Consider the following 12,374-nt stretch of genomic DNA (forward strand, 5'->3'; position numbering starts at 1 on the left):
TGTAAGATGACTTACACACATAGACGGAGGGAGTAGTAAAATAGTTATTTTTCTTGCTGTATGCATGCAACGGTTCATCGCCTGGCCACAGTTTATTTTATTATTTGGTGGCAGCAAAGGCATATAGTAAGCAACCCTATAAAACATGATAACTTAAATAGTCTGATTACTGGGTGCACACAAAGGTTCACCGCCTGCCACCATTCTCCTTATATGTTTGCTTCTAGTTACACATAGTTAAACGACTGTATAATATGGCAACACAGATAATTTGGTTTCAAGGTGTCCTTTTCTTTTCATCATTGTGCAAACTCTCCATGTTTTTACTATAATTGATTAGTACAATTTATATGTTACCATATGGATGAGTATTGAGAAATACTCTCAAGCATTCTGATATTCCGAATGTATGTCACTCATTTGATTTTTATTAAATAAATTATTATCTAACACAATTGCTATCCAGTACCTAGCAGCTAATATCAGTTCACTCAGACCAAGCCGTAAGACAGCTACAATGTCAAAAAAGTGTTGGGAAACGTAGTAATTTCAAAAAAAATCCTACGCACACGCAAGATCATGGTGATGCATAGCAACGAGAGGGGATAGTGTTGTGCACGTAACCTCGTAGACCGAAAGCGGAAGCGTTAGCACAACGCGGTTGATGTAGTCGTACGTCTTCACGGCCCGACCGATCAAGCACCAAAAGCACGACACCTCCGAGTTTTTGCACACGTTCAGCTCGATGACGTTCCTCGAACTCCGATCCAGCAGAGTGTCGAGGGAGAGTCCCGTCAGCATGACAGCATGGTGACGATGATGATGTTCTACCGACACAGGGCTTCGCCTAAGCACCGCTACGATATTATCGAGGAAGACTATGGTGGAGGGGGGCACCGCACACGGCTAAGAGATCAATGATCAATTGTTGTGTCTAGAGGTGCCCCCCTGCCCCCGTATATAAAGGGGCAAGGGGGAGGGGGCGGCCAGCCAGGAGGGGACGCGCCAGGAGGAGTCCTACTCCCACCGGGAGTACGACTCCCTCCTTTCCTTGTCCAAGTAGGAGAGGGGGAAGGAAGGGGAGAGAGGAGAGGAAAGAAAGGGGGGACGCCCCCCCCCCCTCCTTGTCCTATTCGGACTAGACGGGGAGGGGGCGTGCGGCCTGCCCTGGCCGCCCCTCCTCTGCTCCACTTTGGGCCCATGAGGCCCATTAACCCCCCGGGGCGTTCCGGTAACCCCCCGGTACTCCGGTATATATCCGATAACCCCCAGAACCATTCCGGTGTCCGAATATAGTCGTCCAATATAAAAATCTTCATGTCTCGACCATTTCGAGACTCCTCGTCATGTCCGTGATCACATCCGGGACTCCGAACTATTTTTGGTACATCAAAACACATGAACTCATAATATAACTGTCATCTAACTTTAAGCGTGCGGACCCTACAGGTTCGAGAACTATGTAGACATGACCGAGACACATCTCCGGTCAATAACCAATAGCGGAACCTAGATGTTCATATTGGCTCCTACATATTCTACGAAGATCTTTATAGGTCAAACCGCATAACAACATATGTTATTCCCTTTGTCATCGGTATGTTACTTGCCCGAGATTCGATCGTCGGTATCTCAATACATAGTTCAATCTCGTTACCGGCAAGTCTCTTTACTCGTTATGTAATGCATCATTCCATAACTAACTCATTAGCTACATTGCTTGCAAGGCTTATAGTGATGTGCATTACCAAGAGGGCCCAGAGATACCTCTCCGACAATCGGAGTGAGAAAACCTAATCTCAAAATACGCCAACTCAACATATACCTTTGGAGACACCTGTATAGCTTCTTTATAATCACCCAGTTACGTTGTGACGTTTGGTAGCACACAAAGTGTTCCTCCGGTAAACGGGAGTTGCATAATCTCATAGTTGTAGGAACATGTATAAGTCATGAAGAAAGTAATAGCAACATACTAAACGATCAAGTGCTAAGCTAACGGAATGGGTCAAGTCAATCACATCATTCTCCTAATGATGTGATCCCGTTAATCAAATGACAACTCATGTCTATGGTTAGGAAACACAACCATCCTTGATTAATTAGCTAGTCAAGTAGAGGCATACTAGTGACATTATGTTTGTGTATGTATTCACACATGTATTATGTTTCCGGTTAATACAATTCTAGCATGAATAATAAACATTTATCATGATATAAGGAAATACATAATAACTTTATTATTGCGTCTAGGGCATATTTTCTTCAAAAAGTTACCACCCAGTTCTTTGATGTTTACTATAATTAGTTGGGACGGCTACTATAATTAGTTTTCTTCTGGTTTTGATATCGTTAGTCGCGGATAATCCCAACCCAGAGCCCCTGAACTACATGGTGAGTCAAGCTTTTGGAAACATTGGATGGGACACTCCTGAGATAACTCAAGGATTCTATACACTACAACAAACAAGGTGCAATACTCTCTGGAAGAAGATTTTTCCGAGGAAGAAGAGGTAGTGGAAGATGGCGATGATGTCACCTTCATGTGAGAGGGCAATTACCAACCGGATGATGTTGATGATGAGGATGAGTCAATAACAGTTGTAAGCTGCTACGTCTTGAGCTTGCGTTGGTTTTCCTTGAAGAGGAAAGGGTGATGCAGCAATAGTAGCGTAAGTATTTCCCTCAGTTTTTGAGAACCAAGGTATCAATCCAGTAGGAGGTTCCTCAAAAGTCCCACGCACCTACACAAACAAACAAAGAACTTGCAACCAACGCAATAAAGGGGTTGTCAATCCCTTCACGGCCACTTGCGAAACTGAGATCTCATAGAGATAGTATGATAAGATAAATATATTTTTGGTATTTTATAATATAGATGCAAAAAGTAAAGATGCAAATAAAAGTAAATTGGAAGCAAATATGGTAAGATATAGACCCGGGGGCCATAGGTTTCACTAGAGGCTTCTCTAAAGATAGCATAAGTATTACGGTGGGTGAACAAATTACTGTCGAGCAATTGATAGAAAAGCGGATAATTATGAGATTATCTAGGCATGATCATGTATATAGGCATCACGTCCGCAACAAGTAGTCCGACTCCTGCCTGCATTTACTACTATTACTCCACACATCAACCGACTCCTGCCTGCATCTAGAGTATTAAGTTCATAAGAACAGAGTAACGCATTAAGCAAGATGACATGATGTAGAGGGACAAACTCATGCAATATGATATAAACCCCATCTTTTTATCCTCGATGGCAACAATACAATACGTGCCTTGCAACCCTTTCTGTCACTGGGTAAGGTCACCGCAAGATTGAACCCAAAGCTAAGCACTTCTTCCATGGCAAGAAAGATAAATCTAGTAGGCCAAACCAAGCTGATAATTCGAAGAGACTTGCAAAGACAACTCAATCATACATAAAAAAATTCAGAGGAGATTCAAATATTTCTCATAGATAAACTTGATCATAAACCCAAAATTCATCGGATCTCAACAAACACACCGCAAAAAGAGTTTACATCAAATAGATCTCCACAAAGAGAGAAGAAGCCATCTAGCTAATAACTATGGACCCGAAGGTCTGTGGTAAACTACTCACAACTCATCGGAGGGGCTATGGTCTTGATGTAGAAGCCCTCCATGGTCGATTCCCCCTCCGGCAGAGCGCCGACGAAGGCTCCAAGATGGGATCTCACGGATACAGAAGGTTACGGCTGTGGAAATTGTGTTTCGTTGGCTCCTTGGATGTTTTCGGGGTACGTATGCTTATATAGGAGGAAGAAGTACGTTGGTGGCCGCCCGAGGGGCCCACAAGATAGGGGGCGTGCCCTATAGGGGGGGGGGCGCCCTACCCTTTCGTGGCCACCTCGTCAGCTTCTTGACCTGCACTCCAAGTCTTCTGGATCACGTCCATTCCAAAAATCACGCTCCCGAAGGTTTCATTCCATTTGGACTCCGTTTGGTATTCCTTTTCTTCGAAATACTGAAATAGGCAAAAAAACAACAATACGGGCTGGGCCTCTGGTTAGTAAGTTAGTCCCAAAAATGATATAAATGTGTAAAATAAAGCCCATAAACATCCAAAAGGGGTAATATAATAGCATGGAACAATAAAAAATTATAGATACGTTGGAGGCGTATCATAAGCCAGAGTACAAGCACGAGTTCACTACATTTGGACAGCATGTCTGAACAGACGACGATGATGTTGTTGACCATGATGATGAAGATGATGATGATGATGTACCGCCACCCCGATAATTTCAAGCCAATCTAGTGAGACATCACCACAACACTGGATTACCACCACGTGTACTTGCTGCACAAAATAGAGCTCTGCGTGTACTTGCAGAGAAAACAGAGATCCACGTGCACTTGCAGCCCAAAAAAGTGATCCGCATGCACCTGTAGCATCAAGTTCAATGCAGTGACCACCAAGGGTGCCTCAGCCAGAAGTCAACGGTAGGAACAAGCCTAAGCCTTCCTCGCAGCTACCACCGCGAGATCCTCAACTACACAGATCTGTTATAACCCCACCATGCCCAATACAACCCGACGAGCTGCAAACGTCATCGGATGAAAGACAATACATGCATGTAAATTTTCTGCTTGAAAAACTATAATATTCCAGTCCATTGAGAAAAGTAGTGCACTTACATTCCTTGTGAAGTTTGGTCTAATATCTAATGTAGTCAGCTCTTTGAAAACTTAATAATATGAAGTACTTTCTTACCTCATATGTTGTCCTCATATTTACAACAGAACAATACACTTTGTCTGATAGAGCAGTGCACTTAGTCTCTAACAATGTGACAAAACAAAATTCTAACAAAAAACTCAAAAGATGATGATGGGATTTTTTCCTAATATGGTTTACCACAAATGCTCTCTTGCAGAATAAAACCATGTAGCCAAACCTCATACTTGGCGCTAGAACGAAGTTCAGCTCATACGACAATATAATGGAGTTTTAATACACTTATGCAAGACATACAGGGTTTGGCACACGCAAATGGTAGTGCCACAAGACAAATAACTACATTCTGCTATAGAGAAGGGAAGCACAAGGAGACTGTGGTAGATTATGATCGGAAACATGGGAAGACATAAAAAAGGACTAGTTGCCGAGCAACAATTAGAGTGAAAGAGAGGAAGAAAGGGACCTTTGCCATAGAGAAGGTTGAGCTCAAGCACAATCACAAGATGATCGAAAGCCCCAAGATGCTTTTGCACATGCGCTCACACAAAAGAGACAATCCTTTGATTGACCGGTTGGTGAAGGACAGCTGGACAACCACACGCATGCACAGATGATGTCAACACTGTCGCGTATGTCCGGTGATTTGTACTTCATGGGACATACTAGCCGTGACTGGGTTAACAAGTAAGCACATCACCAAAACATCTCGCTTGAGCATTCTTTGGGTAATTATTTCCTGTTTTGATAAGATAAGTTTGCATTGTGTTCGAAATGCAGGAAACCACATTTTGCAAGAAAAGAGTCTTAAGATGACATCAAGAAACTTCTAGATTTCTTCGAGAAGATGAAGAAGATCAACCCGGAGTTCTTCTATGATTATGACATCGATGCAGATAAACGTGTAAGAAACATCTTCTAGACCAACACAAGTTACAGAGGGATCTTCTGAAGATTTTGGAGAGTGCATCGCATTCGACACGACATATAAAACAAACAAGTTCCACATGCCGTTGGGAGTATTTGTGGAGTGAACCATCATCTCTAGGGAACGATCTTTGCCTGTCGCCCTTGTGCGAGTTGAAACGATCCCATCATTTGAATAGGTTTTCAAAACATTCTTGAGGTGCATGAACAACAAGCAGCCGATCTGCATGCTCAATGGTACAATACAACACTTGTGTATTTACATTTATTTAGTTCACTTCTATTTCTTCCGCCTTTCTTGCACATAGCCAACTTAATAAAAATACACTGCTTGTGCCTCTCAGGCCAATGTTCTTCGATGAAGGAAACATTAAAAATAAGCCTCCCAGATACATTGCATAAGTTGTGTCGCTGGAACATCATGTACAAAGACCACCTTGCCTAGATGTATAAGGTGTACGACACATTCAAGGCTAACCACACTGCAGTGCTAAACCATCCACTAATGCCATCAAAATTTGAACGAGCATGGAAGGATCCCATGTAGAAATACAACTTGCAAAACAACGAAGTGATGAATTTGCTATGGTGCGCGCATGACTTCCACGTAGAGAAGCGAGGGTATATATTAAAGAAAACCTTCATCAAAGTGAAGCATGATCTCCATGTGTTTGCTCAATAGGTGGACAAGTGCATTCAGACTAGGAAGGTCGTCGAGCATGCGGAGAGAATTAGGAATGAGGTAATAAAACGTTCATCAAACTAGTAATAACTACAAAAACATACAATATTTCCAATTTTGTGATGTGTAACACTAATTTTCTAATAACATAGTCAGAGGTAGAGACTACCACCAAATTTGGATTTGAAGTCCAACTGCCAAAAATATACACAAGGATAGTTTTTGCAGATTTCAAAGAAACACATTACTGCAACACAACATTCAGAGCAGAGCAGTGCCCTGACAACGCAACAAAGTACCTGGTACACCACTACAACCGATCATATGCATTTGATTGGGCAAGGCATGCATGCCAAGTGGTAGCCGATGTCAAGAACGGTTTCCACAAATGCGAGTGGAAACTCTGGACACACACATGTGCGGTTCGCTTGTACAAAAAGCTTAATTTCAACAAGTTCTACATGAAGCTCACTTATTAAAATTTAAAGAAGCCCATTTCAAAAAAGCCCCCAAACCAACTGAAGCTCACTTTCTTAAAAGGAACACTTACCAAAGATGTATGGTCTAATAATTTCATGCGGCTCACTTACAAACAAAGAAATATGTGATGTCTACAGGGATCTTTTGCGCCCATATGATATGTATTACCGCATCAATTGAGGGTAGATAAGATTCTTGAAGTGTACATCTTGAAAAGATACACCAGGAACGCAAGATCAAATCTGATGTTTGACCATAGAGACTATGAAGAAACAACACTAGATGGAACATAGCTATTCTGTAGTAGAAAACTACTACCGAAAATAGCCATGGACTTGGCAAACAGAGGGACAAAGTCCGACGCTGGGTACCTGATGTAGGATGGAACCCTAATGGCCGATCTTTCACGATTTGGAGGGGAATTCCCGAGAAACACGTTGAACACAAGAGAGGAGAAACACTGAAATCAAGGAGATCGAATCACACATGTGCTAAATCCACATACACAAAGGGGAAAGACAAGATCCAAGTTCAACAAGGGAGGATACACGATAGCTAGTTCGCCCCAATCTATGAGGAAAGAGGTCTTTAATCTACTAGGGGGATATTTTCCATGAGGAGGTCTTGAATCCACTTGGGGGATCTTCTCCGTGAGTAGGCCTCGGTCTCCAAAGCAGTAGGGGATAAGTGGATGAGCAAAGCTCTATCTCAAATGAGCTATCACATTGCTAACCCTAACAAGAGGAGGAGTGGTCTATTTGTAGTCTAAGTGGTAGTTGGGGCGAATGGGGGGATATAGGGGCCAGTGGCCCGTTTACTGTGCAGAAATAGGGGGGATGTCTGGGCATCGGGTCGGAGTTCCGGGCTTTCAAGTCAGGCCAGATGTCCGAGCTGGCTTCGGCTGCTCTCTGGACAGAGGGGGCCGGATTTCCCAGTTTGCACCGAATGTCTGGGGCTGTCGGGCCGGATGTCCGGGGCCAGGACGAATGTCCGTGCCTTGTAGCTTCTATGCCGCTAGGCTGCTGTAGCCGTCTTCAGGGGCGGATGTCCGGGCCAGGCGCCAGATGTCCAGGTCTTGTGAGCCTTCTTCAGTTTCTTTCATGGTGTTCCTTCGTCCATGTACTTGTGGGCTTATCCATCACCCCGAGCATCTCTGAGGTGGTATTCTTCATACCTAATCACATATATCATTTCATCTTTAGGTAGTATCCATGTCTCACATGGGTCATACAGAATATCACTAAGGAGATATGTCACCTCAGTCTCAAGAGCTCTTTCACGTGCTCGTGTCATCGATCCCCTTGGCACTTGAGTTGGCGAAGGCTGGTCCATCGAGATGACCGAACGATGCTCCGCATCATCTTCCCCTTGGGAAAGATCCTACCTCGGATCGAAAACCTCATCACCATGGTAGGGAGAGAGACCCTTGACGTTGAAGATATTGTCACATTGTAATTGTCGCGAGGTATGTCGACCTTGTATGCATTGTTGTTGTAGCGTGAGATCACCTCAAAGGGTCCATCGTCTTGCGGTAGTAGCTTTTACCTGCGTTCATTGGGGAAGTGTTCCTTGCAAAGGTGTAGCCACACAAGATCTCCATTGTTCAATATCATGGGTTGCTTGTGGATGTTGAGTTTGGTCACGAGGCATTGTACTTGGCACTCGATTGCTTGTCTTCTATCTTCATGCACCTTCTTGAGATAGCTCGCTCGTGCGCTCGCATCCATGTTGATGTGCCCTTGTAGAGGTAGGAGTAGAATGTCCAATGGAGACAATGGATTGAATCCATAGACAACTTCAAAGGGGGACTTGCCGGTAGTCGAATGTCTTGCTCCATTGTAGGCGTACTCGGTGATGGGCAAGCATTCCTCCCACATCTTGATGTTATTCTTGATCAAGACTCGAAGAAGTGTAGATAGCGTCTGGTTGGTGACCTCCATTTAGCTATTGGTTTGTGGATGGTATGCTGAAGAGAAGAGTAGCTTGATTCCGAGCTTCGTGCATAAGGTCTTCCAAAAGTAGCTAAGGAACTTGACGTCGTTGTCCAACACTATAGTCTTGGGCACTCCATGTAGAAGCAAAATTTCCCTACAAAAGATATTTGCAACATGTGAAACATCGTCTATCTGATTGCATAGAATAAAGTGTGCCATCTTAGAGAAACGGTCCACAACAAAACTACCGAATCTTTTCCATTATGAGTTCTAGGATAACCAAGCACAAAGTCCATACTAATATATTCCCATGGGTCATACGGAATAGGAAGTGGAATATAGAGACCATGGTATAGAGATTTTGACTTACATTTGTGACATGTAGAGAAATGGTTGGTGTAGCGTGAGACGTCACGAAACATCTTGGGCCAAAAGTAGTTCTTGGAGAGCATACTGAATGTCTTGTCGTGTCCAGAATGTACCATTAGTCCTCCACTGTGAGCCTCTTGCAAAAGCAACAAACGAAGAGAAGACTCGGGGATACAAAGCTTGTTATCTATCATTAGATAATCATTATCAATACAAAATCTCTCCCAAGTGTGATGCCTTAGACATTTTTCATAACGAATGGAAAATGAAACATCATGTGCATACAAGTCTTTGATGTGCTTAAATCCTATGAAATTTAATTCAAGTTGATTTACAAGCATTTTCCTTACCATTGATGTACTTTATCACATAAGGAAATGACTCAATGAACTCACTCCATTTGGCATGTCGCTTATTCAATTTTGTTTGACCTTTAAGGTATTTAAGCGTCTCATGATCCGTATGGATGAAAAATTCATGAGGACAAAGATAATGCTCCCACACATGCAAGACTCTCACTAAAGCATATAATTTTTGTCACAAATGGGGTAGCTAAGTAGTGCTCTGGAAAGTTTCTCGCTAAAGTATGTGATTGGGTGCTTCTCTTGCATCAACACACCTCCTATGCCATTAGCACTAGCATCGCATGCACTTCGAAAGTTTTATCAAAATTGGGCAATGCAAGCAATGAAGCATGTGTAAGCAAGTTCTTAAGCTCATGAAATGTTGTATCTTGGGATGGTCCGCAAACGAATGATGCATTCTTTTTACTCAATGCATGCAATGGTGATGCAATAGTGCTAAAGTACTTCACGGATCTATGAGAGAAACCGGCTAAGCCAAGGAAGCTACGCACTTGTTACAAGTTGGTTTGTTGTGGCCAAGTTTTAATAACATTAATTTTAGCTTCATCGACATGAACACCCTTAGAAGACACAACAAAACCCAAGAAAACAAGATTGTCAACACCAAATGTGCATTTCTTCATATTAGCATCAAGTCGCTTGTTTCTAAGAGTTTGCAAAACGGCTTTAAGATGGGTGACATGATCGTCTAGAAATTCGCTAAACACAAGTATACCATCAAAGTAGAGCACAACAAACTTGCCAATGTATTTACAAAGAACGTAATGCATCACATACATGAAATTGCAAGGTGCTTCGGATAAGCCCATTGGCATGACCAACCACTCATACAAGCCAAACTTGGTTTTGAAAGCGGTTTTCCATTCATCACCCTCTTGAATGTGAATTTGTTAATAACCACTTTTAAGATCAATTTTTTAGAAATTTCTGGCTCTGCTAAGCTCATCTATCATATCGTCAAGGTGTGGAATGGGATGCCTATAGCGAACGGTGATAGGATTTATGGGTCGGCAATTGACACATGGTAAAACTACCATCTCTCTTAGGCAAAAGAATAACCGAAACGCCATAAGGACTTAATCTTTCACGTACATGCCCATTGTCAATGAGGTGTTATACTTGCCTTTATATTTCCTTGGTTTCTTCGGGGTTGACGCAATATGGTTCCTTGTTCGATAAAGGTGCATCGGGAATGAGATCGGTGTGGTGTTCGATGCCTCGTGGTGGAGGTAGACATGGAGGTAGCTCATCGGGGAAAACGTCCGTGAATTCCTGCAAGAGGTTAGACAACACTAGAGGTAGATGGTGAGAGGTGTTAGTTCTTGCTGCTTCGTCTTTGCACACTAGGACATAGTGTATAACACTCGATGGGTCCTCACACACTTCTCTCATGTCTCTTTTGGTGGCTAAAAGAAATAGGTTCTTCTTGTCGCTCATCATGGAGGCCCTTGTCGGTGTCAAAACCGGCGGATCTCGGGTAGGGGGTCCCGATCTGTGCGTCTAGGCTAATGGTAACAGGAAGCAAGGGACACAACGTTTACCCAGGTTTGGGCCCTCTCGATGGAGGTAAAACCCTACTTCCTGCTTGATTAATATTGAAGACATGAGTAGTACAAGAGTAGATCTACCACGAGATCGTAGAGGCTAAACCCTAAGAGCTAGCCTATGATGGTATGATTGTAATTGTGATCAGCCTTCTAAGGACCAACCTCTCCGGTTTATTTAGACACCGGAGAGGGCTAGGGTTTACATGGAGTCAATTACAAGGAAGGAAACTCAATATCCGGATCGCCAAGCTTGTCTTCCACGCAAAGGAGAGTCCCATCCGGACACGGGCCGAAGTCTTGAGTCTTGTATCTTCACGCTTCAATAGTCCGGACGATGTATACAGTCCGGCTGTTCGGATACCCCCTAATCCAGGACTCCCTCAGTAGCCCCTGAACCAGGCTTCAATGACGATGAGTCCTGCGTGCAGTCTTGTCTTCGGCATTGCAAGGCGGGTTCCTTTTCCGAATACTCTAAAGTAATTATCGAACACTTGAATCGTGTTCGGATCCACACAATGATCTTCACATACCGCTGTAGAGAGAATGATATTTCACAAATGCAATCTGCTGACAACTCTTTTAGACAATGGGACATGTCATTACGGTCAGATCATTATACGAACCGTTTTCCCACAACCAGCCACAGCGCATATTGCGAGGCGGTTTCTTTGACACTTCTCGTCAAAGCAGAGATCGTGTCCCCTTATCACGGGATTCTCATTAATACGGGTATGGGTTATCCCACCACGCCATCAATCGTGGCGCTTGGGAAGCAAGCGATTCCCAACGGGCAAGTGGGGAGGCGCACCGCTTTCGTCGCCTCTATAAAGGGATAAGATTTCCACATTTTTACCCACGCCTTCGTTCTCCCTTCCCCACTCTTGCCCCCTTGAGCTCCGGCGCCCAAGCCCAAGTCTTCTCCGCACAGCTAAACATGTCCGGAGTAGGAGGAAAGTGGGTGGCTTCCACTGTCAAGGAGAAGCATATCGCAAATCTTCGGGCGGCCGGATACTTGGCCGCAGACATAGGGCACTGGCTACCGGACGTCGGGCAGGTCATTCCGACCCTAGGACCCCATGAGAGGGTCGTGTTTGTCGCCCACTTTGTCCGTGGACTGGGATTCCCACTTCATCCCTTCGTCCGCGGGCTCATGTTCTACTATGGGCTAGATTTCCATGATCTAGCCCCGAATTTCGTCCTCAGCATCTCGGCGTTCATCGTCGTATGTGAGGCCTTCCTCTGCATCAAGCCTCATTTCAGCTTGTGGCTGCAAACCTTCTGCGTGAAGCTGAAGATTGTGAGCGGCCAGCAAGCGGAGTGCGGAGGAGCCATGATGGGCAAGATGCCTAACGTCACCTGGCTTG

The sequence above is a fragment of the Triticum aestivum genome, chromosome 4B (assembly GCF_018294505.1).
Source record: "Triticum aestivum cultivar Chinese Spring chromosome 4B, IWGSC CS RefSeq v2.1, whole genome shotgun sequence".
Taxonomy (NCBI): domain Eukaryota; kingdom Viridiplantae; phylum Streptophyta; class Magnoliopsida; order Poales; family Poaceae; genus Triticum; species Triticum aestivum.